The sequence below is a fragment of the Anabrus simplex genome, chromosome 2 (genome assembly GCF_040414725.1).
Source record: "Anabrus simplex isolate iqAnaSimp1 chromosome 2, ASM4041472v1, whole genome shotgun sequence".
In the NCBI taxonomy this organism is placed as follows: Eukaryota; Metazoa; Arthropoda; class Insecta; order Orthoptera; family Tettigoniidae; genus Anabrus; species Anabrus simplex.
In genome coordinates, this window is record NC_090266.1 from 717,332,815 (window position 1) to 717,360,201 (window position 27,387).

Consider the following 27,387-nt stretch of genomic DNA (forward strand, 5'->3'; position numbering starts at 1 on the left):
ACGAGGACTGTGGCCCCAGCTCCTCGAAAGTAGTCCCCATAAGTAGAAGGGTAAAGTATGTTCTAAAACAATGGGTGCTGCGTCAGTATTTTCCCCATGCTTATTTTAGTAGTAACGCGATGTCTATTCTAGGTCATTGACCTAGTGGTATGACTATGGCGGTTCTTGGCCGGGTTCAGTTGACTTCCCAGCGAGGTTAATACATGGAATAACGTCATAACCTTACATATGAGAGCAATCCTAACCCCATAGGTTCCACTGAAGGCACCCAATCCGTCAGGTGATGACCTGGGGTGCTTTTTACCCCTAGTTGAGGTTATAACGTCATACCCTTACGTACGAGGGCAATGCTAACCTCACTGGCCAACCTGGGGTGTTTTTGAATTCTAGGTGAGTTTATGACGTTATATCCTTACGTACGAGGTCAACGGTAAACTCACGGGCCGCTTTGGAAGAGCAAAATCGGACAGGTCACGGACCTCTTTGGAGGAGCCGAATAGGTCGGATCCCCTTGGAGTAGCCAAATCTGTTAGGTGACTTGCAGATGAGGTTAAGACGTCATTACGATGTGTTAACATAACCTTGCGCACGAACGCTAACCTAACCTCTCACAGGCAATTTATCGGCTCCCCTTGGAGGAATCCAATCTGTTTAGTGACTTGTAGTTGAAGTTATGACGCCATGATGACGTGTTAACCTATCCTCAATACGAGGGATGATAACCTAAACTCAGACAGACGCTTTACGGGCTCCCCTTGGAGAAGATGGACAGGTGAGGTGACTTGTAGGTGTGGTTAACACGTGTGTTAACCTAACCTTGCCCACGAAGGGTAAGCTAACTTCACACAGGCTCTTTGCCGTAACCATTTGGAGGAGTGACGGAACTGTGACGTCACAGCGCGGGCGATTTAGAATGCAGACTATTGGCTAAGTGGGCATGCTTATCTACACGTTACATCATAACCCAACGTGCAGCCCTTCTCCTGACAGAGTTGTGGTGTCGCAGCTTGGGCGGTTTGGACTGGCCTAATGGTGCATGACATAACCTAACGTGTGCAAGTGTAATCTTACAGACCTTGGGTTCAATCCCATTCCAAGGCTTAACTGTACAAGGGCGTTGTCCTTACAGACCTCAAGTTTGATATCCAAGTGTAGAAGTTTAACCTAACAGGTATAACCCGACTAGACAAGATGGTGACAATATAGGAGGTACTTCAAGGTCTTGGATCCGAGCAACTGCTGAATTAAATACGTTGGCGTTTGAACTGATGCTTAACGCTCTGTCTTTTAGTGTCTGGAATACCTAATTTTAGATTTTATCTTTAGAGCTTACAGATTTGAACTCTAGAATCTTGTAGTGGCCTACAGTGTTCTTTACATCACTCAGAGACCAAACCCTTTTATTCAGAACACACTAGGAACTTTACTCGGACAGATATATCTAAGACGTGGGAAACGATTGCGGGACAGAGCATGTGTCATTCTAAGGTCACACTGATTGTCATGCAGTGATCACATGGACATGGTCGTGCATGTTAAAACTTTTTCGTTATCAAGGTCGCTTTCTCGTGAAACCAAACCTTTATATAATATATTCTATGAGTGAGAATATTTCCTTCAATCCATAAGATACTGTGATAGAGACCAGAGTACTTTCTTATTCTATAACTACAAGAAAATTAGTAGTTGGTGTTCAAGGCTTTAAAGTGAAAGAGAACAAATGTTTGTTCAATGATGTGGCTGTGTTCGAATTCGGGAACTGGAAAAAATCCAAAGAAAAGCATCTCGATTTGTTCTGGGCGATTTCCGACAAAAGAGTAGCATTACAAAAATGTTGCAAAGTTTGGGCTGGGAAGACTTGGGAGAAAGGAGACGAGCTGCTCGACTAAGTGGTATGTTCCGAGCTGTCAGTGGAGAGATGGCGTGAGAGGACATCAGTGGACGAATAAGTTTGGATGGTGTCTTTAAAGGTAGGAAAGATCACAATATGAAGATAAAGTTGGAATTCAAGAGGACAAATTTGGGCAAATGTCCGTTTATAGGAAGGGGAGTTAGGGATTGGAATAACTTACCAAGGGAGATGTTCAATAAATTTCCATTTTCTTTGCAATCATTTAAGAAAAGGCTAGGAAAACAACAGATAGGGAATCTGCCACCTGGGCGACTGCCCTAAATGCAGATCGGTAGTGATTGATTGATTGATTGATTGATTGACTGATTGACACAATAGGTCAAATTTAGGATGGCAGTGGTGGGAAAAAGGTATACCTTATCGTTTTCTAGCTATGAATATGAACTCCCTTCTTTCAAGAGCAGATATTGTTTTGTTAAAGGGTTGTGAAGAGAAGGAATGGTTGCGTGAGTAACTACCATCAACATGTCAAATTATCGTCTTGCATGAATTAGGATGTCCATCATTTAAAACTCTTTCCAAGGAGCGTAGTGGAGAAAGAATTAAACAATCTTTTACGCCATGTGTGTGTGCTCTTTGATTGGTTGTGTCGCAGTGCATGCCGGGAGGTGAGCAACATATGGTTATTGCAGTGTTCAAATGTCGACAGTGTGAAAGGAACATTGTAAGAGTAAAGGCATGATGTCATTCCTATCTGATACTAAGTGAAACGCAGTTGAAGAGGCTATTGTGAAGTTCTATGCTTGCAATACAAAACTAAAAAAAATACTGAAGAAGAGTTAAAGGCATTAACAAAAGCATTTCTAATGAATGTAGCTGCGAATGCTGCAAAGAAGATTAGGGAGAAAGATACTCGTGAGTGGACGCAAGATCCTGTTTTGTCAGAGCTTCAACCGTGTAGTCTACATCACGAACAAGTAAGTTTACGTAAGAGACCTTCAGTGAGACAGTGTCGTATGTGTCAACTGATTAAACTGTGCCGTGGACCTGAAAACTTTCGAGTTGAATTTACTTATGAACAATTACCATGGCTGCGAGAAAGGAGACAAGCAGACACAGAAAACATGAAGAGACGTGGTGGGAGGAAGGTGAGGAAGAACGCTGGGCATGAGCTCATCAGTAAAGCAATCGATCTTCTTCCTTTTGAGCTTCAACTTCCTACCTACCAATACTGTTGTACTGGCACTAAACTCGATATTCGCTTGGCGCGTGGTGATACTGGTATTAATTTGTTAGATGCTGCTTACAAAGACAACGATCTTGCTTACCCTGTTAGTAAACGTGAAAACAAATCTGAACTGAGAAGTGCAGCTGATGAAAGTTTGCTTCGTAATGCTATGCATTGTGTGACGTCACATAATGCTACAACTGCTGAAAAAATCAAGGCACTTGTCATTTCCGGTGCAATGAAACGTAAACTGTTACTGAGAGGTGGCATCAAAAATGAAGACGGCAGAAACAATAAGTGTGATTTACTTACAGAAAGAAAAATGTACATATGCTAAAATACATACGATTTGTGAAATATAACGCAGGTGTTATTTGGTTTTTACGTTAATCCTACCCTACATCAAGTCCTAAATTAACTAGTAGTAATGATGTTGGCTAAAATTTTAAAACCGGGCGAGTTAGCCGTGCGGTTAAGGTCGCGCAGGTGTGAGCCTGCATCCGGGAGATAGTGGGTTCGAACCCCACTGTCGACAGCCCTGAAAATGGTTTTCCGTGGTTTCCCATTTTCACACCAGGCAAATGCTGGGACTGTACCTTAATTAAGGCCACGGCCACTTCCTTCCCACTCCTAGGCCTTTCCTATCCTATTGTCGCCACAAGACCTATCTGTGACGGTGCGACGAAAAGCAAATAGCAAAAGAAAATTTAAACTTGCTTTATGGAATAGAAATAGGTAGAGTTTCTAGAATAAAAGTTCAAGTTTTAAAGTATATCCTCTTTATTAATCCACGAATTGAAGTTGTTATTTAACCAAGCTACTTGACATAGAGTTCATTACCACGATGACGAATAACACTTTCAATTAAATAGTGATCAGGTTATTTTTTCTGCAGATCTTCGATGTAGTATCCTTCTTAAATAGGCTGTCCTCAAAGTTGGTGTAGTAAATACGTAACTGGATTAGTAAGGTTAACAATGTTGATTAGAAAAATATCTGTGCTCCAATGACGTGTGTATCCTTTTGAAAAGACTGACTTGTGTTTGCTGATGCGTACAAAACCACCTTTCTTAAAGCGATGGCGCCGTGCATCAACTGTTTTGATTACAAGATGAATAGCATCTAAGCGTGGTATATTCTTAGTAACAAGGCATGGTTTTGTGCCGATGGTGCGATGAGGTGTATCGTTGAAGTTTGACACTATAATTCTAGGTAGCAGATCAATCTAACAATACTAACTTTTGCTGTCAATTCTCACCACATCATTGTTTTGAGTGTCGATTAAAGCGTTCTACACCACTTGCCTTGAGATTCCTGTACGTAGAATAATGATGAATACCAAGTGACTTGAGGTAAGAAGAAAAACTTTGTTGTAAAACACTTTACCTTGATCAGTTTGAAGAAGCCTTGGGCAGCGTTTTGATTGTTCAGCAATGTTTAAAAGCATCCTTGACTTGAGCTGCAGTCTTAGAACGCACAGGTTGTGCAAAAGATAAGTTACAGTACACATCGATGACAGTAAGTAGATACATATACTCATTGTTCCTAGAGGCAAAAGGAATCGTTTCTACTAAGACATCTCGCCAGAGATCATCTTTCCCGCGTGTGATAACGCGTCTGCGAGAGTGCGTGCGACGAGGTGGTTTATGTAACTCTGTTCCATGCTTATCGTTACAGATGAGGTCTTAACTTGAGGAGCCATTAACGTATAATACCCGCATGAAGTAATTCTCTCTCTATGTCTAGAATTTTTGATTCAAGATCTGTGTGGCCAGCATTTTGCGAAGCTCTTAGCAGTTTCCAACGTTCCACATGTAAGTTAGGGTCATTCAAGTACTTTACATCTACATTCAGCAACAAAAGGTTGTAGATGGCATTGAGACCACGCGCAGAGACTTGATGTGAAGGAAACAGCATGGAAATGAAGTCCCGATACTTGCAACTCTTCTTTGTATTTACAGCTTCTGTCCTCTTTTAATTACGTCGACCACTTTAACTATTAATGTTTTCGTCATAATGGAATAAGAAAGCACTCTACTCTCTATCACAGTATCTTGTGGACTAAATAAAATATTCTCACTCATAGAATTAGAAACTTGAGTTTGCGAGAGAGCGACCTTGATAACGAACAAGTCTAAACATGCATAACCATGTCCACGTGATCACTGCATCTCAAAACAACGTGACCTTAGTATGACATATGCTCAGACCCACTATCTTGTTCCACGAATTACACATAGCTGTCCTAGTAAATTAAAATTTCGAGTGTGTTCTGAACACAAGGGTTTGGTCTTCGAGTGATATAAAAGGATACCATAGGCCGCTATAAGATTATAGATTTCAAATCTACAAGCTCTAAAGGTAAAATCTAAAACTGAGTGTTCAGGAAACTAAAAGACAGAGCGTTACACTTCAGCTCAAACGCTTGCGTATTTAACTCCAGAGTCACTAGAAGACTTAGAATTACCTCCTGTATAGTCGCCATCTTGTTTAGTTTGGTTAAGCCTGCTATGTTAAGCTTCTACATTTAGATATTAAAGTTGAGGCCTTCAAGGTTAACACCCTTGTACAGTTAAGCCTTGGAAAGGCATCTATCCCAGGGTCTGTAAGATTACACCTGCACATGTTAGGTTATGACGTCATGCACCCCTAGCCAGCAGTCCACATTTCAAGTCGCCCGCGCTGTAACGGCACAGCTTTGTCAGGAGGAGGCCTGCGCGTTAGGTTATGATGTTATGTGAAGATAAGCATGCCCTCTTAGCCAATAGTACGCATTTTGAATTGCCCGTGCTGTAAAGTCACAGCTCCGTCACTCCTCCAAATGGGGACGGCAAAGTGCCTGTGTGAGGTTAGCTTAATCCTCGAGGGCAAGGTTAGGTTAACACACTTGTTAACCACACCTACAGGTCACCGCACCAGTTCGTCTGCTCCAAGGGGAGCCCGTAAAGAGCCTGCCTGAGGTTAAGTTAGCGTTCCTCGTATTGAGGTTAGGTTAGCACGTCTCCATGACGTCATAACTTCATCTACAAGTCATGAACAGTTTGGATTCCTCCACGGGGAGCCGATAAATTGCCTGTGTGAGGTTAGGTTATCTTTCGTGCGCAAGGTTAGGTTAACTCGTCATCATGACGTATCAACCTCATCTGCAGGTCACCAAGCCGATTTGGTTCCTCCAAGGGGGCCCGACCGATTTGGCACCCCCAAGGAGGTCCGTAACCTCTCTGATTCGGCTCCTCCGAGAGGGTCCGTCCAATTTGGCTACTCTAAACCCGCCCGTGAGTTTAGCATTGCCCTCGTACGCATGGGTATGATGTCATAACCTCACCTAGGAGTTAAAAACTTCCCAGGTCATTCCCTGACCGATCGGGCTTCTCCAGTGGAGCCTCTGGTGTTAGGATTGTTCTCGTACGTGAGGTTATGACCTTATTCTGCAACTGAACCTCAACGAGAAGTCATTGAATCCGTCCAAGGACCCTCGTAGGCATACTACTAGTTCAGTGACCTAGAAACCACGTAGCCTTACTACTAAACATTTATGGGAAAATGCTGACGCAGCACCCATTGTTTTAGAACATACTTTGGCCTGCTACTCCTACTACGACATAAATCACGGTTACGTTGCTATTCCGACCGGAAAGTTCTAGGTCTTTCAAGAGCCGGATGTCAAATTGTTGCATGGTTACAATGCTTCCTCCACTTACACAATCGTTAAAAAGTAAAAATCGCATCCGGGAAATAGTAGGTTCGAATCCCAATATCGGCAGCCCTGAAGATGGTTTTCCGTGGTTTCCAATTTTCACACCAGGCAAATGCTGGGGCTGTACCTTAATTAAGGCCACGGTCGCTTCCTTCCAACTCCTAGGCTTTTCCTCTCGCATCGTCGCCATAAGACCTATCTGTGTCGGTGCGACGTAAAGCCCCTAGCAAAAAAAAGTAAAAATCTAACTGAGACCAAGTAGAAAGACTCTGGGCACTCTCCATGATCAGCTTTGGTTGCAAAACTACTGTCCCTCAATTGACTTTGGATGAAAGCTACGAGTTGATGGGTTGGTTCTTCATTCTCTTTCTAACTGTCTTTAACTGTGAATATCGGACGGCATTTTTCCCACACTGTGTATATGGAATCGATTACATCAGTGTCAGTGTCCTGTAAATCAGAAATACTTGAAGGGTGTTGTCAGAGAAAGTCATAAGCCATACATGTGCTTTTTTACAGGGGGGAATTTTCAAAGTTTGATAAAATCCTAAGATCAGGAAATTCTTTATTATTGTCTATTATTGAATAGTTTCTTTGATTTGCTATACAAGAGTTTAAGTGGTAAGAGCCAATATACAGCGAATTGTAATAGTTGTATATAATTTAATTTTCAGCATTGCGCATTTTATGTGGCTTTTCATTATATCTGATGCACTTTTCTCTCCCTTTCATGGATATACAAATTCACAACATTTATAAAGATGCTATTAGTTTATATATTATGGTTTTTAATATTAGACTTTTCTAATACACCATATGTTACAGCGCATACAGTTTAATATCATAATTTTATATTTATTGATCTTAATTCAACACATAAATTTAAGAATCATAGTTTGATCTTAATTAAACATAAGTTAAAAACATGTTTACATTTACATTTACTGAACATAGCAACACATTATTTTAAGAATCATAGTTGTCCATTTAATGATCTTAATCCAAGTCTTCCACACAGTTTCCATCACTGCCATCGGCTTCAAGTGCCTGGTAATAACTAGAGCTCTGCGTATGGAAGAAAACAACCGCTCGAGCATTGCTCACTTCGTGCCGCTGCTCGACGGCTTGGAAAAGCCCACGCTGCGATAAGGCTGTGGCCGTCTAATGGACCATGTGGCCGGCCGTCCTTCACCTCTCGGTGATCAGTGGAACTGTCGAGCACTGCCGGGCGCTCGAGCGTAATCATAATCCCGGCCCGTGACAGTAAACCCGCCGCGCGCTCAACAGTGCGGATTTGCATTAGAAATCGTGTGTAAAATCAGTTGGCGACTGGGCTTTGAGCAATGCAGACAGCGTTATGGTTCAACCAAGTATAGGTCGTAAACGCTGCATTCAAGGAACGAAGAGAAGTATTCTGGAGAGAATTAGGAGCTTCTCGTTAGTCCTGAAGAAATTTATATTGGAAGAGGAGGCGAAAAGTGAAGCTTGGAAATCGTTTGCACTTGTAGTGGATCCTGTCACGCAGGCTTCTTCTGGTTTCGTGGAGTGTGCCACACGTGATACTGTACTTTCTTACCAGTCAAGCATGACAGGTATGATTCGGCGCTGCAAAAGTAACTGCGGATCAGAATTCCACCGAACACGTGCAGTACCAAGCAGCATAAAGAAAATTGGTGTTGATAAGTTGGTCGATATGAGTGAAATAGATTTGCTACTGTTAAATACTTGTAGTAAGATTGGCTTCAAGAACTATTCGCAGGAGCTCATCAATGTTGGCGCCACTTACGGCAAAGTCAATATAGAAGATGTTCTTCCGCACCCTACCACTGAATCACGGCATGTTAAAGAAAAGGCCGGCAAAATACGGGCGACAATGGTGCCCAAGTTATATGTGCCCTAAAGGACAAAATATGCGCTTTAGATCCTGATCTGTGGTCTGATAACTACAAGAAGAGAAATTTTTTGACTGTGACATCGCATTATGTTAACGATGAGTGGCAGATAGAAACGCTTGTTTTGCTAACAACTGAGTTTCCGGACATATCTAAGACAGGAGAGAACATTCGGCAAGAAATCAAAGAACGTTTTTTCTTGAGTTAGCAATTAACACGAATGATGTTACAAAATGTTACTTTGTCACCGACCAAGGAGCTAATATGAAGAAGGCACTTGAATCTTACAACCGTTTGCCTTGCTTTGATCACTGCCTGATGACTGCGCTTCGTCACACATTTCAAGAGACATGTTTAGAAGACGAAGCTCCTGAAATCCTGCCGTGTCTGCTATCAGAAGGAGCTATAGTAGGCTATTTGAAGAGATCGGGTCACTCGGGGCGTCTGCAGCACTCCGTGAAGCAAGAAGCTGTAACGTGGTGGAACTGTATACTGTTAATGTTCAATTCCATCATAAGTAAAATTGACGATATCCTAGATCTACTAGATTCCCGGAGGCAATCGAAACTCTTAGAAACATTCCATGAAGAGTGAGTACGAAAAGTTGTCGTTTTTCTAACCCTCTTTAAAGAAGCGAGTTTGGATTTGGAAAGTGCAAAAATAACAGCGCTGGTACGTGTGCTGCCTTGGTATAGGCGTATGTTACATCATTGTGAACCAGAAGACAGTGAAAACGAAGTAAGAATTTTTTTATAAGGTATGATCATTTATAAAACCCCAACTTGGCAGGTTCGATCCTGGCTCAGTCCGGTGGTATTTGAAGGTGCTCAAATACGACAGCCCCGTGTCGGTAGATTTATTGGCACGTAAAAGAACTCCTGCGGGACTAAATTCCGGCACCTCGGCGTCTCCGAAGACCTTAAAAAGTAGTTAGTGGGACGTAAAGCAAATAACATTATTATTATCATTTATAAAACTGTTGAATTATTGGAATGCAATTATTTATACTTCAGTAGCGTAGCCAGAATTTCAGTTTGGGGGGCCCATTTATCCAGAATGTAGGTAGTGTAGAATACCTAAAAAATAAATGAGTGTCCTTGGATCCAAATAAGAGTGGTGGATTTGTGCGGATTCCGGAAGCCAATAGTTATCTTCTTCTTCTACACCCGATTTTCCCACATCTGTGGGGTCGCGGTTGCGAACTGTGTCGCACATGTGGTTGGCCCTGTTTACGGCCGGATGTCCTTCCCGACGCCAACCCTATATGGAGGGATGTAATCACTGTTGTGAGTTTCTTTGGTGGTTGGTAGTGTAGTGTGTTGTCTGAATATGAAGAGGAAAGTGGTGGGACAAACACCCAGTCCCCGAGGCAGAAGTATTAATCAGACGCGATTAAAATCCCCGACCCGGCCGGGAATCGAACCCGGGACACTCTGAGCCGAAGGCCTCAACTCTGATCATTCAACCAATGAGTCGGACTCCGGAAGCTAATGTTAATATACATTATATATAAAAACGCCTGGGGTGTCTGGACTCCTTGGACGACAATCCCCCCCCCCCCCCGGCTACCTCTGTTACTCCCATCCCAACATAACTGCAGCATTTCATATATTCTGAGTAAAAATGAAATGGATGCAAGAATAAACAGTTTGAGTAAAGATGCAATATTCTGGTTTAGAATAAATACGGTAATAATGATAATAATAGACATGATATTGTATAGGTTTTGGGTTTGTGCCGTGTCAGGCTTACCTCTATGTCTTACACCTGTCATATGTTACGCATACACGTTATGTGAACCACTTAGTCTGACTGTGATGGTTCGATCAGCTTCCGCTTCCGAACATACCACGTAATCACAAGAAAGGAAACATTCCTCAAAATCTATAAACGTGTGATTCCACTTTCATTTACTTCACAGGAAGAAGTACAAACCGCCAGCTGTAGTAGTAACTCCAGGTACACAAATGACTCCTGTGCATCAGGGAGCACCAGTGACAAAAAACGAATTGTAGAGTTATGATTCACATGTAACTTTATTTGAAGGTCATAATTTGTTTATAAATTAACGCTTGTAAAAAGAAAATTGGTGAGTATTACGTTTAAAACAATCCTGCATTCCTTCTTGATCCTGCATTCGATATTAGTACAGTGTATACGTGGCAGAGTCTGGATATGGGCTATACATAGCCCACTATTACTGTGGCGCCGTTTTTCTAGGGAACGGAACTATACGAAGACTTTACAATTACTGAAATACATGATCACCTCAAAGACGAAAATCCAATAGTCTGCAACATACTAACATACTTCAAATGTAACATATACAATTGTAATATTTAGGTTATAGAACTGATAGTAAAAAACGAAAGAAATTTGTAAAAGAAATATGTGAGGGTAGGTGAGGGTTAATGTAAAGTAGTGGCCTATGTTCTCAAGGAGTCCGGCGTAGCGCAGCTCGCTGGCTGGCTGGCACTGCGTCCGCCGGTTACTGGAGACCGACCGAGCGTTTGGCGCACTCGGCCAGTCGCTGGCGATCGGTAGCCCGCAACCGGTTGCACAGGACGCTCGACCGCGTACTCCCGGGAGCCAGAGAGGCGAACGAGACTCGCCGGTAAAAATCAGAGATAACGCAACCTCTAGTAATAACCTTGATTGGGAATTGGAATATAGTTTAAAAGTGATTTAATGTCTTTCAGTTTCTGTTTATTGATTTTTAGTTTCCTGCTGTATTTCACTGGAAGGTTGAATTGGCTTCGATCAGATTTTCTTCTTTTGCGTCTCATATTATTTCTTGTTCAGCAAACTGACAATAGACTGTGCAATTTTCATACAAAGGGGGTAATTTTCATCGAACGTGATGCAGATTGCCTGTGAGAAAAGAACAGAAGAATTACCACTATCAGTTTTCTTGACGATACTGCACTTTAGACATTCAATATCTTTAAAGCCTTCACTCTTTATTTTTGTTACCACAAAGGGTGGTTTGGCAGAAGACTCAGAAATAACACTGGCCCAGTCGTCAGGATCATAAATATTTCTGGAATGTCTGGCGTCGTTTTCTATCCCGCCAAAATCTCTGTTGCAGTAACCAATGGGTTATTCTATGAAATCGTTTACTTTCCACAAGTGCTCTCTCTAAACCAACTATTGTCCAGTTCTTATTCTGTCCCTCGCACTTGTCGCTTATAATGTGTAAATAATCGCCCGATTGATTAGCGATATCCAGATATTTCAGAATACAGCTTCCCACTTCATCTGCCGCTCTTTTAGCTGTATCTTCGCTCCAAAGGATCATGTAACCGACACCACTGTAGCAGGCATGAATTCCAAAGTTATAAGTCCAGACCTTCCTACGGTAAAGTTTAGGTGTAAGCAAAGTCTGTTAAATATCGATTAAAATCACATGATTTTTGCTGTCTTTCTTTGCCAGTTCACTAAGCTGTTTTATCTTACTCTGTCTCATATCGGCCTTAGCGTGATGCAATTTTCTTTCCACCTCAATGTTCCGTATTTCTTCTTCAGAAGCCCATGACGATTTAGAATCCTCTAACTGCTTTACAAAGTGGTCACACTTCCCGCATGTGTCAGCTTTTGGGCGTTTAAACCCTATGTTGAATTCTGCGTCGAACATTCCGCGTATTTTTTTCGGATACAATGTTTACTTTTTCTCCTTGCAAAAGTCAAGATATTTTCTGTTTACTTCAGAAACATTCATGTCACAATCGAAGTACTGTTTGCTTGGATTCTGTGACCTACTTAAGATACTAGTATATTTTGTAATGCTGTTTGTACTGGGCGGTACACCTCCGCGCCGCTAATTCAAACATTGCGCCAGTTGAAACTCCTCTACTGGAGGAAGCTTGAACTTTAACTTCCACATTAATGCTAAGATTTCTCAGAAGATGTCATTACTATAAATTTTGAAGAGTTCTGAACTGTGTCTTTTTCGATTTATTTTTGTTTTCTCTGTAGTAAGAAGTGTGAACATTCTCTTCTAGATGGCACTACTTAAGAACTACAATTGTGCACCCTAGTGCGAAGTGAAGCAACTTTTTTTTGAAGAAATTTAGTATGTATAAGTTTGCTCTTTGTTAAATTTCTTTCAGTCATTGTTTGAGTTGGCAATGTTAATCCTTTCGTTCCGCCAGTTTTGAATTTAGCCAATCCCGAATTTATTTAATTAATTTTTGACCAATCAGGTGTATCTTCTCCAACATGGATATGTTGCTTGACCCTAGCCAATAAAGTGAGGGGGGTGTGGGTTCTCATTCATGAAACGTCTCGAATTTTCCGCGAGGGTATATAAACTGCTGTTTTTCTGGTCTCGGTGCCACTTCAGTAATATCTCTCATTGTGTTATTATGTAGCAGGGGGCGGGAAGCGCCTCTTTCTTCGGGCAGCAGTTCAACCACCAGGTAATGGCCGTTTTATAACTTATTTTCTTGCCAGCTCAGCAGTTTAACCCTCGGGGCGGGTTCGAAAATTTCCTCTTGTAACCTATATTTAAAATGTAAAAGACACTTGGTATATTCTGTCTCTTTAACTACAAATTGGGATAGAGAGTGCCTAACCCTCTCGAGCTCCCATTCATTTTGTTTTGAGGTGACTACGTTTTTATAACTGTTTCCCTTCTACTCGTAATGTCATAACATTTTTCAACCGTGTCACCTCCTTAGTATGGGATTAGCTCTTGCATAAGCGGCCTAGTGCCAAGTAGGTTTTAAAGAAATGTATTAGGAGCGCAGTTTCGCCTCCTCTCAAGTTGGTATTTTGGGGGCCATGTAATTGTCCTGTTTCTTTATGGAATTTTTTTTTTTGCTAGGGGCTTTACGTCGCACCGACACAGATAGGTCTTATGGCGACGATGGGATAGGAAAGGCCTAGGAGTTGGAAGGAAGCGGCCGTGGCCTTAATTAAGGTACAGCCCCAGCATTTGCCTGGTGTGAAAATGGGAAACCACGGAAAACCATCTTCAGGGCTGCCGATAGTGGGATTCGAACCTACTATCTCCCGGATGCAAGCTCACAGCCGCGCGCCTCAACGCGCACGGCCAACTCGCCCGGTCTTTATGGAATAGGCCTCAGTAGGTTGGGTATTGTTACCCCTGTTTTCATGTGTTTAGAGGTCAGCTTGAAGGTGGAGTTTGGTGTGGCCTTTGATAGGCTTGAACTTTGACAGCGGGTTGCTCTTTCTTAATGTTGGTTTCTGTGTGCCTCGAGCAGGCTTTACTGAGTAATAGGGAGCAAGTGCTCCTGGGCATGATTGGGGTTTTCTGCCCTTTGTCAAACTTTGTTTTTGGGTAAAGTTGGGCTAATTGCTCAAGAATTGTGAATCTGGGGCAGAAGCCCAAAATCCATTAATAAACCGTAATTGTACTTTCTTAACTTGTGGATATACAAATGAGTTCCTGTTATACTTGTTATTTCTTGATCTTGAAAAGAAAATATAACCTTGTAAAATTTTAAATTAACTTTAATTTCGTAAGTTGAGACCTGTTCATCCCAGCACCTTCTTTCACCTCCGCACATCCACAATAAAATCTCTGACATCTTGTTTGATGTCTTCTTTATGTGCCTGAGGACGATTGCCATGTTTACCTGCCAGAAAATAAGAACATTGCTATTATTATTATTATTATTATTATTATTATTATTATTATTATTATTATTATTATTATAACTCTGTTGATCATTCCAATATTAATAGCGATTTATATCGAAATGCATTTTTCACCTCAAAACATATTTAAAGTAATATTAAACCAACCAGTTATATTTCTCTTTCCCTAAAATTCAATTTATTGTATATTTATTTCATCCTATGACGTCAGCAGTCACCAAGCAGATTAAATAAATATGCAAAGTAACTTTTAATAATTGTGTTTTATTGAAAAGTAATGTCACCTCTTTCATCTTGTTTTGGAGTTGAAGAGCCACTTTGAGCATTTTTGTATATTGCGAACTCTGCCCATTCGATTTTGTAAACCATGACCAGTTAGAAATGCCTGTTTACATATTTCTATGAACAACCCTCTACTGCAAACATGGTGCAGGTATGATACTTCCCTTCTTGAAGTTTCACGTTTTCTCCTTTTTTGGGATATCTGCCCATATTAATAACAAGAGGATAACCCTAAATTACTGACGACACGGAGTAGTTCATATGTGAAATAAATTACATGTTGATAAATTTGGTATGTGTATTTCAAGTCCCTAAAACAATCAAATAATATCTTACCTTCTCTTTACTTCAGTCATTTTCATTAGTCCCATAAGATATGCATTTTGTGTATTAAAAGAGGCCAGATTCCAAAATGCATCGAAAATGGTTTTTTTGTCTTGCATTTTCTGAAAACTTTCTTTCGGACAAGAGCATGGTTTCCTCATGGCAACTGGTTCATCCTTCTTATTAGTTTTATCAGATACATACCTTCATCCCTCATTTCTTCACCTTTTGCACTTCAGGGAGACAATACTTTGATATTATTATTCTTTTTCCTGGTTTTGTTGCGTTTAGAAGGGATTGTTTCATTTCCTCTTGACTTTGGAGTACACGGTCAATAAACAAAATATACAGACATATTTAACAGAGAGATAAACACAAGCTACAATGTAGGAATTTCTTCTTCATTTCTAGTCACGCGACACTTGAATAGCAATGAATATAGAGCTTAAACCTTTTAAAATATATATTTAGCAGAATATGAGTGAATATGGTTAAAAATTAATATTCATAAGCAATTAACGGAAGCTGCAGTATATTTTCCTAGACATAGTTATAAGCCACTTGAGGTTAGGTTAAACCAAAATAAATCAAAAATTGCCCTACCTGCTCCGGTTCTGAGCCCGATTCACTTCCCTCAGGATTCCATGAGCTTCAACTGTCAGTTAAATCGCCATTATCACTTTCTTTGAGGCATTGAACATTGTCATGTCGATTTTCTTCATCATGAAACGTAAGTTTTCTCTTTGCTCCCGCCATTTTCTGGTGGCTTGTGACTGTATCTTCAGGAGATGTGTGAAGCTAGCAGGGTAACATTGGCTTATAATATCTTAACTTGCCACCATATGTCACGCAATGATAAGTGAATGGAGACATCTGTAGGAAAGCAACACAACCATTAATAAAACATAAAATCGCTCAGAGTGTGGCTTGTGACTGTCCCGCACGCAACCCTTCAATTAACTAACCAAAATATCGTCGTTGCGTCTGAGAAAACTGCTACTTGAAATATTTTAGCCTAGAACTTGAGCCGGTTCTGTCAGCTTAGGTTCAGTATAACTACGAATGAAACGGCGTATCTTTTATTACTTTAGTTTATTTCAGGATGACCTAATAAATGAACACACATATATACACACACAAGTCTATTCAGCTAAGAGTGACCACACTCACTATTTGCTGTCAATTTACAAGTCTCTCTCCTTTGCACACAGCAGGAAGTCCCGGCCGGTTGGAATTACCTGAGGACGACTTTAATCCTTACATTCACTTCTCCAAGTCCAGTCTCCCCATACAGCAGCTGTATGCAGACCGCTGGATATGAACACAGAGCTACGAGCCTCACAACCCACGATGGCTATTCCTTGGTTCGACTCCAGGGACAGTCCAGTAATTCACACAGGCACATGCAGTGAACAACAGCAACAGCATTCATGATTCTCAAAACTCAAAACAGCGAATATTATCTCAGGTCCAGTTACCCTCACACACACTCACGATAGTGGCTTTCCTCGCTGACTCACGGCCATTCTCAGTTCATAGAACTACGCAAACAGACAGTACTCTCAGGTTGTACATGGTCCTCCGTTCCCCATGCGTCTTCAGTGCAGCCACTCTCTGGATACACTAATATCAACAACAGCTCCTCGTTCAGACCTCGGTGAGACATTAGCGACATCCAACACCTCTGTCGCCCTCAGCCCAGCCACCGAGCCCCAACACACTGAGTCTCACACTGACTCCACTACTGAGACCAACACTGACTCCGAGTCTAGCACCAACACTGACTCCACCACGGAACCCAACTCAGACTGACTGTCTGCGGCTGGCCTCCCGTTTTATAGCTCGGGTGATATGAACCAGAATATTCATGAGGTGGCTAGAGGTGGAACATTCTCGTAGAATCTCCAAGAAACTCACAGGTAAGCCAGCCGACGAGAACAAATCACGGAAATGCCAGCCATGCCCTCCAGGCCGGCTGGCAGCTCCCCGGTCGGCGGATTCACAAGTCCCTTCCAGGAAGTACTGTAAGGGGTTACCACAGGCTTAGCACGTAACAATGTACTGCGAGTTCTATCAATGAATTCTCGTTCATAAGAGTATATGTGTTGCAGATCAGTGTTTTCCCGACAACATAGTCACATAGTGGTTTCCGCAGGTGCAACGACGATATGTGAAAATGTGAGGGTAATTGAAAGTTGTACTTCTAAATTAAATACTGATTTACCTAAAATGAATTCCAGTGAGAGATCAGACACTTGTCCACTTGTACACTAATCACTCAGTGGATGTACTGTAGAAGGTATTGTTCCTGAAACAATTTCGTCACTATATCCTTCAGAGTTTCTTCCGTCTTCTTCGTGGCCTTTTCCCAGAGGCCCCTACGATGACCATTCAGTCAAGGAGCCGGATTTCAGAGCTTCGTCTGATGAAGAAATATTCAAACCCAATACATTCTTCGGTGCTCTCCCCAAAAATTATACTGTCATGTGGGGACATAACTGGGAGATAAGTGATTCGGTGAATTCCACTAGAAATTTTGAAGGATGTCTAGAACTATTTTGGCCATATGAGGATGGACATTATCATACATGATGATGGCCTCCTTTGAACAGTACTCCGGGTGTCTTGAACATTATGGCATGTCGCAGTCTTATGACTCCGAGTCCAGCACCAACACTGACTCCACCACGGAGCCCAACTCCGACTGACTGTCCGCGGCTGGCCTCCCATTTTATAGCTCGGGTGATATGAACCAGAATATTCACGAGGTAGCTAGAGGCGGAACATTCTCGTGGAATCTCCAAGAAACTCATGGTAAGCCAGCCGACGAGAACAATACACGGAAATGCCAGCCATGCCCTCCATGTTAACCCTACTGATCCTTTCACCATATTGTACATATTTATTTTTCTTCCTTCAGTCGTGAACGACGAATAATTGAAACGACTCCACATTCTCTCTTCCGCCTCTTGCCTTTATTCACATAACCTTGATATTTCTATCAAATATAGTAATACATATTGCAACGGAGCGGGGTGGCCGCGCGTGCTAATTCGCTAGGCTAAAATGTCAAGCTCTATATTCGTACCCCACCGTCGGCTGTGCCGAGAATGGTTTCCTGTGGTTTCCCATTTTCACTTCCAGGTAAATGCCGGGACAGGTCCTATTCATAGGCCAGAGACGGAAGGGAACTTTTGTGCAAAAAATTTCGCTACTTCGACATTTCCTCAAACCGTAAAAGTAGTTAGTGTGACATAAATCCAGTAAGAGAAAAGAACAAACAAACAACTGAGAACATGAATAGAAATGTATTTTAGGAACTATTTTGGTATATGCATAATTTTCTACAAAGTGGATACTAAGGAGTTTTCTAAACTAAAAACATCCCATCGGCCAATCATTGCGAGTAAACATGATGTGATTAACTGCCATATACACTGACTGACAGAGCAAATGCAACACCAAGGAGGAGTGGTTCGAAAGGGATGAAAGTTGGGGGAAAAACAGAGTTGGCACGGAAGAATAATTGATGTTTATTTCAAACCGATATGCAGGTTACACAATGCGCACGGCATCGACTCAGTAGGATGTAGGACCACCACGAGCGGCGATGCACGCAGAAACACGTCGAGGTACAGAGTCAATAAGAGTGCGGATGGTGTCCTGAGGGATGGTTCTCCATTCTCTGTCAACCATTTGCCACAGTTGGTCGTCCGTACGAGGCTGGGGCAGAGTTTGCAAACGGCGTCCAATGAGATCCCACACGTATTCGATTGGTGAGAGATCCGGAGAGTACGCTGGCCACGGAAGCATCTGTACACCTCGTAGAGCCTGTTGGGAGATGCGAGCAGTGTGTGGGCGGGCATTATCCTGCTGAAACAGAGCATTGGGCAGCCCCTGAAGGTACGGGAGTGCCACCGGCCGCAGCACATGCTGCACGTAGCGGTGGGCATTTAACGTGCCTTGAATACGCACTAGAGGTGACGTGGAATCATACGCAATAGCGCCCCAAACCATGATGCCGCGTTGTCTAGCGGTAGGGCGCTCCACAGTTACTGCCGGATTTGACCTTTCTCCACGCCGACGCCACACTCGTCTGCGGTGACTATCACTGACAGAACAGAAGCGTGACTCATCGGAGAACACGACGTTCCGCCATTCCCTCATCCAAGTCGCTCTAGCCCGGCACCATGCCAGGCGTGCACGTCTATGCTGTGGAGTCAATGGTAGTCTTCTGAGCGGGCGCCGGGAGTGCAGGCCTCCTTCAACCAATCGACGGGAAATTGTTCTGGTCGATATTGGAACAGCCAGGGTGTCTTGCACATGCTGAAGAATGGCGGTTGACGTGGCGTGCGGGGCTGCCACCACTTGGCGGTGGATGCGCCGATCCTCGCGTGCTGACGTCACTCGGGCTGCGCCTGGACCCCTCGCACGTGCCACATGTCCCTGCGCCAACCATCTTCGCCACAGGCGCTGCACCGTGGACACATCCCTATGGGTATCGGCTGCGATTTGACGAAGCGACCAACCTGCCCTTCTCAGCCCGATCACCATACCCCTCGTAAAGTCGTCTGTCTGCTGGAAATGCCTCCGTTGACGGCGGCTTGGCATTCTTAGCTATACACGTGTCCTGTGGCACACGACAACACGTTCTACAATGACTGTCGGCTGAGAAATCACGGTACGAAGTGGGCCATTCGCCAACGCCGAGTCCCATTTATCGTTCGCTACGTGCGCAGCACAGCGGCGCATTTCACATCATGAGCATACCTCAGTGACGTCAGTCTACCCTGCATTTGGCATAAAGTTTTGACCACTCCTTCTTGGTGTTGCATTTGCTCTGTCAGTCAGTGTATCTTTTCGGCAGTTCCGCGCAATGAAAATCGTGCACTGTAATATATTTCGTGTCTATCGAATTCAATAGATCAAATACCTGCCAGTCATTTTCATTTACATTTGTCGGAGGAACCATCACGAGACGAATCCTTCTTGTTTCTCCCAACGTCTGATGAAGTTTTTGATGTTATATTACACCGCAAAGCACGTGTAACCGATCTGCAGTTTATGTGTCTATAATGAAGATCGAGGTTGACCGTGCCGACATAGGATGCAATCTGTAAGCTATGTATGTAAGTACCCACGAGGATAGACGCAGTTTAATGTGTTATTAAGCGAGGAAATAGAGCATAACACAACTCTCGGGGCAAATTCACTTTAAATTGCTGGCCCCTTCGCATTTGTTGCAGAGAGCTTTAGAACGCCATTAATATAAGTGCAGAGAGTTTAATGCAGCTCAGAGACACTTACTAGGCAGCGTTTCCTTTTAAAGTGAACTGACTGTAAGTATTTTCGGGGAATGAATAAGTATTATTAGTTCAATAACCTGCATATACCTACAACTAACCAAATAGATACAGACTGTCAGAAGTACTTGAAGCTGCAGCGAACATAATATACAAAAGAAACTTCATTAATTCATCCCATGGATTAAAAATTAAATATCGTGTAGCTGTTTCTAGTCGAATGCAGCCCTTGTAAGACAGATCCTCCGATGAGGGTGGGCGGCATCTGCCATGCGTAGGTAACTGTGTGTTATTGTGGTAGAGGCTAGTGTTTTATGTGGTGTGTGAGTTGCAGGGATGTTAGGGACAGCACAAACCCCCAGCCCCCGAGCCATTGGAATTAATCAATGAAGGTTAAAATCCACGAACTGGCCGGGAATCGAACCTGGGACTCTCTGAAACGAAGGCCAGTACGCTTACCATTCAGTCAATGAGTCGGACATCCCATGTATTGTAAAACACGTATGATTTTCAGTTAATGCATATAGTAACAAATAGCTGCCGTAAATCTGTTGTAAACGAATGTATTAAAATACTTGATACTGTGGGGTGGAACGATAGGCCTATGCTGAATTTAGCGATAAGTGGGATATAATCTGATAATACACTGAAGAAAATGGAAATTGCAACACCCGGAAGGAGTGGTGCTACATTGCTGCAATTGAACATACAGGACGAGTGTTCGGTTGTGCTTCGATGATTACACTTTCAGGTCTCTCTGACCGCAAGTTTGGACAAGAATCAATACAGGATGTGCCCACCACGAGCTGCAACACATTGATGAATTCGTCGAGGCATGGAGTCAATAAGGCCCTGGATCGCTTCCTGAGGAATTGTGGCCCATGCTTGCTGCACTGCACGGGTCAGTTGTTCCAGAGTTGTGGGTGGCTGAGGACGGTTGGCCAGTTGTCGACCCATCATGTCCCACACACGCTCAATAGGACTGAGTCCGGGGATCTGGCGGGCTATTCTAAGGTTGTGATGTCGTGGAGGGCTTCCCTGGAGATTCGTGGAGTGTGAACCCGGGCATTGTCCTGCTGAAACATCCCATTAGCAATGTTCGCCATCATAGGGACAACCACTGGATTGAGTACCCCATCAACGTACTGTCGAGCAGTCATAGTGCCATCAACAAGCACTAATTGTGATTTCACATTAAAGCCAATAGCTCCCCAGACCATAATGCTTGGTGTTGGCCCTGTGTGCCTCTCGACAATAAGATCTGGAAGGCCCCTCTCACCGGTACGTCGGCGCACACAATTCCGGCGATCACTGCGGGCAAGACAGAAGCGCGATTCATCACTAAAGACGACCTTGTGCCATTCGTCGACCCACGTCGATCTTTCTCGACACCAGGCCAGCCTTACACGTCGCTGTTGTGGGGTCAGTGGAACACCTCCTGCAGGGACACGGGCTCGTAAGCCAGCTGCACGCAGGCGATTACCAACTGTTTGTTGTGTAACGTGGGGTGCCACAGCTGCTCGAATTTGCGCTGCAGTTGCATGGGGTTCCATCCGGGCCATCCGAATGATGCGGCGATCCTCTCTCACAGTTGTCTGTCGCGCTGGGCCTGTACTAGGTCTACGAGTGTGGGTACCTTCATTTGACCACTGCTGCCATATACGTTGTACCGTAGATGCCTGTCGGCCAACATCTGCAGCGAGAGTCCTTAGCGATAATCCAGCCTCACACAGCCCAATTATCCGAGGCCTCTCAAACGGCGACAGTTGTTAATAGTGTGCTCTTCTCTGCCGTCGAGGCATGTTTGACAGGGAACACTTCACTGCACAGACTGCAAGTCAACTACGCTACACCAGAGACCGTATACTGGAGTTGATTCCTCCGCGACCAATCACGTGGGGAGACCTGTAGCAACAATCCAACGAGTCTGAAACTTTGATCGTTTACATACCTACATGGCATAGTTCCATATCTTGAAAATCAACACAAACGACCAATGCCTGCATGGTGTTGCAATTTCCATTTTCTTAAGTATAATAATAATAATAATAATAATAATAATAATAATAATAATAATAATAATAATAATAATAATAATAATAATAATAATAATAATAATAACAATTTTAAGTTCAACGAACTTTTCTTATGGTTTTCGAAAACGCCGAGGTACCCGAATTTCGTTCCACAGGATTTCCCTTACGTACCAATTAATCTACCGACACGAGGTTAGCATATCTGAGCACTTTCAAATACCACCGGGTTGGTGAGGAGGCCTTGCCAACATGTCCACGCTGATTTTATCCATTTTCAATTTACGTGCAGGTCAAGATGAGAACCTTTCTCCGGTTGAAAATATTGTAAGGCTGAAATCCCACACAATTCCGAGTAAATGGATTTTGAATATTTCGAGAGTGCTTCACAAGATCAGCACGCGACACTTTCTCAAAACGAACGTTCAATCAATCACTACTGATCTGCATTTAGGGCAGTCGCCCAGGTGGCAGACTCCCTATCTGTTGTTTTCCTAGCCTTTTCTTAAATGATTGCAAAGAAATTGAAAATTTATTGAACATCTCCCTTGGTAAGTTATTCCAATCTCTAACTCCCCTTCCTATAAACGAATATTTCACCCAGTTTGTCCTCTTGGATTCCAGCGTTATCTTCATATTGTGATCTTTCCTAATTTTAAAGACACCACTCAAATTAATCCATCTACTGATGTCATTCCATGCATCTCTCCACTGACAGCCCCGAACATACCACTTAGTCGAGCAGCTCGTCTCCTTTCTCCCAAGTCTTCCTAGCCCAAATTTTGCAACATTTTTATAACGTACTCTTTTGTCGGAAATCACCCAGAACAAACCGAGCTGCATTTCTTTGGATATTTTCCAGTTCTTGAATCAAGTAATCCTGGTGAGGGACCCATGCACTGGAACCATACCCTAGTTGGGGTCTTACAGGAGATGTATATGCTATCTCCTTTACATCCTTGCTACAACCCCCTAAATACCCTCGTAACCATGTGGAGAGATCTGTACCTACCCTTTATTTATATCATATTTATGTGATTTCCCCAATGAAGATTTCTCCTTATATTAACACCTAGGTACTGTGCCCTTTTAAGGCATCCGATGCGGTATTCTTCTCAGTTGTTTGATGCGCCGACTGCTCCTGTCAAGAATGACATAAAATAATACCTACCGCACGTGTAGACTCTTCTCTCCTCATGCGTGGTAACGTCCTTCAGCTCTCCTCAGGGTTGACAGGCCACACAACATCGGGGGTGAGGAAATGAAAGATGGGGGGTCAGCTAACTAGTAAATGACGGTACCCATAGACTGAATTAAGTGTAAATTATAATATGATTTATTAACAAAAATTGGAAAAATGTGAAAAATGAAATTTAAATGGATTGAAATAAAATAAAATAAAATAGACTTATTGAAAATTGAACAATTTGAAATGTTCTTTACAACAACTAATCATCCGCCTTAATGATTTCGACTGAAGGTCGATTAAATTTAATAATCATGATCACCATCGAACTAAAGTCTCTCGTGTACATGACACGACCACAACAGACTGCTGGTCTACCAAATATACAGCCTCATTTGAATAACACCACTTAAAACACACATGAATTGTTCTTTCAGTCAACTGAATTGTATAACTTATTAATTGATGAACTAATTAATCACACTGACCTTTCAAACTATGGGCTTCCTAAGTTTGTTAAATCAAGTTCATGTCAAATTGGCAACCACCTAACTATCAAGTAATACTGGTGTACAGTAACCATGTGTAAATCAAGGCAGTTCCATGAACACGGTATCCCTTACCGTTTTATATAACTTTGCCACACATTTAATACTTCGTGGCTGAACCAAGAAAATTATCACACCAAACACTGAGTACTAACAATCACTTATTTAGTTGATTTACACTCTATTAGCTGTGATAGTCTGGACACTTAAATAAATAAAATAAATTAGGCCAAGTGCCAACATTTTATCTGAATAAATGAGTTCGACCCTTTTACAAATTAGTCTTTTATCTAGTCTGCCGCTACCTGTATTTCCATTGAGAATGAATAAATTATGATCTCAACCTTGATGGAGGCGGATTCCATCTTGTTTACTTCATTAATTTGCGGCACTCATGACAGAACTTATCATAAAAGGTCGATTCATTTACCTAACTAAATTTGTAGTGGAGTTCAAAAGCTTGTTAGTTACAATTGTCTTACTGCTTGAGCATATCTACTACATTGATTTTTGACTATGAACCATCAGTGATCTATTAACCTAACACACGAAATATTTATGTACAAAATAAACATGACAAATGGAGAAGCAAATGTTCCAGAAGAAACAACTAAGTTCAAAATAGCCTGACTATTTTACATATTTACATTATTAACCATCACAATATTCACGTACCATCAGACACTATAAAAATACGGCGACAAAATATCCACCAAGGAAAAGAAAAGCATAACAGAAAAAATATCTCAAAATACACGTGATCACTGCCTATCATATTTAAACACAACACGCAAAATCGAGATATGGAGATAACTCCCAAATGATTCAAACAACAGCTAAGTGAATTTGACGGCAAGCTCTTAATATCAGACGTAACTAGGCATGACATTGCTCCATCTTTTACGGATAATAACCCTGAATATTATGTCATCAATAATCAACAATGACTATCAGAACTACCCATTGTTCGGTCGCTCTGGTCATGACTTGACTCGGACTCTCATTTGTCTGTTTCCGAGCACCCTGTTATCCCTGGAAAACATTTGAAATGCACAGGCTTTCCGCCTACAACTATCACTCATGTCGTCGAAACCTTAACTTTGTCAGTTAAATTGTTTATCTCTCAATTCTATTTATTCATCACATTATTCTTATCATAGCGCTTCTCAACATAGCCTCGCTCATATCACGCGGGCGAAATAACTTCAGTAACACACTGTGTCGTTCACATACTCGTTATTACGACACTATTATACGACATGTTCTTCAAATCTCACATTTATCATTTCACAATTATCGTCATCAGGGACATTACTATTTCTTTATCCATTTTCGTGATCTTATTTCACTCGCATGCCATGAATTATCAGAGCTGACTGTCAATGGTTTCCCTGTCTTTATTTTTTGACTATAATAACAAGATTGCCTGCCAGATACACAGCTATCAAAAATATGAATCCACTGCACTCGAAAGAAAAGCGAGTTTCGGGTTAAACGTTACATCACATAAATAAAAGGTATGAGACATACCGCAATCGGTCCTCTAACACTTAATCACGCAAACATGAAATACTAAATTGGATGCGCCATAACTGCCGCTAATTAAACATCAAAATAACACGGCACCATCCATAAAATCAAATGTCATCAAATAAATTTCCTATTATTATTATTATTATTATTATTATATTATTATTATTATTATTATTATTATTATTATTATTATTATCATCAAATTCTGCAATTGCACTGGACATGAATTATATAATAAATATTAGGATTCCCATATGTCAATAATAGCTCACGCTAGAAAATGATTCAAAAATATATGATAAAACTCCTGAGAAAGATACGAAGATTATCTGACTACCATATTTATCATATTATTATTATTATTATTATTATTATTATTATTATTATTATATTACTGTGACACCATGGCATTTATATCCCGAATCGTTAGATATAACTGTCTTGGCCTCACTCCTAACTCTAAACGCAAATAATATCAAAATCTCAAATTAAATCATCCGGTACGTGACGTTAATATTTACAAGCCTACCTAACTTGCTAACCTACATTTGATCACTGATTGTTCATAGTCCTCAATTATTTACATTTTTAAATAATGCTCATTGCTTTACCTTTGTGCTGGGAGGCAGGCTGGTCATCTGCCGGCCTCCGTTACATGGGTTTAATGCTCCTTCTTCATCTCGATGAGGATATCCAATACTTTATACACACGCACTGGATCCATTTTTATATTGGCGTTGCACACGATAAATTGTATACAAACACACGCATTTCAAACACTCATGTGAAGAAAATACAAATTACAGCGTGTAGCACCTGCCGTGTGGACGTTGAAAGTCTGGAACAAGTTACCTGACCTGGCCACCTCTGCGGTCTCTGATGTCTGCTCAGCCCTCACAGTTTGTTTGTATAAGGGATTACTGGTCGTTCACCCTACTCTGACAATAACACTGGGCCCCAGTCCTTGTACCGTTGCATTCCACTATTAAACAAGGTCACCCTCGCGTAATTAGCTCAAGTAATGTTCTGCTCCCCAGGTCTCAATTGAAATGGCAGTTCTATGAGACTGTGGAAATTAAATACAACGTTCCCAGTGAAATATGGAGAAATCTTATAAGAAGAATACTGTCCTCCAAAACTATAATTTGTCCACTAGAGAATTAGCATATGAGTTACATGTGATGAAAAGGAATGTTCTACAGCTACATGTTATTAAATTTTCAATGTTCGTCTCTGCTCCCGCCGGTCACATGACGTTATGAGTTCTTTTATGAAAGTGTCAAAAAGAAGTAACTATCATTGTCATTTTAACAGAAATGATTGTCTGCTTATCTTCCTATACTCCGGTGTTGAATAAAAGTTCTGCCTATATGTTCATCTTCTGACCAAAGACTTTACTCACTTAAATAAAGACTTTACTCACTCGACTGCCAAAGCCGTCTCTTAGCGCCTTCTGAAGAGTCACCTCTGTACACTGAAATTTCAAGTGAAACTGAACACTCAGCACCCTGCTGCTAGCGGTTTTGTAAACACTCACACCCTCACCTCAAACATAGTTCCACTGGAAGGGATGTGGGGGATTACTGCGGCACCTTGGATCATTTACCACTTGTCCGTATGTCAAATATTCAGGAGATGTATTCTAAATATTCCAACTTTTGGTCCGATTGACGTGTTGAACTGTGCTGTCATAAATGATCGTAGGTTATTTAATAAAATGAAGTACGTCATCCGATCTATTTACAGTTGGCGTAGTATCCAGTATTCGGGAGATAGTAGGTTCGAGCCCCACTGTCGGCAGCCCTGAAAATGGTTTTCCGTGGTTTCCCATTTTCACACCAGGCAAATGCTGGGGCTGTACCTTAATTAAGGCCATGGCCGCTTCCT

At 41.9% G+C, this 27,387-nt stretch overlaps 1 protein-coding gene across 2 annotated transcripts in view; it reads left to right on the forward strand.

Annotated features, from left to right (window-relative positions):
- Window positions 1–27,387, forward strand: part of LOC136863063 (SET and MYND domain-containing protein DDB_G0273589) — a 510,889-nt gene that overhangs the window by 115,334 nt on the left and 368,168 nt on the right. The gene's annotated exons all lie outside the window — the stretch shown is intronic.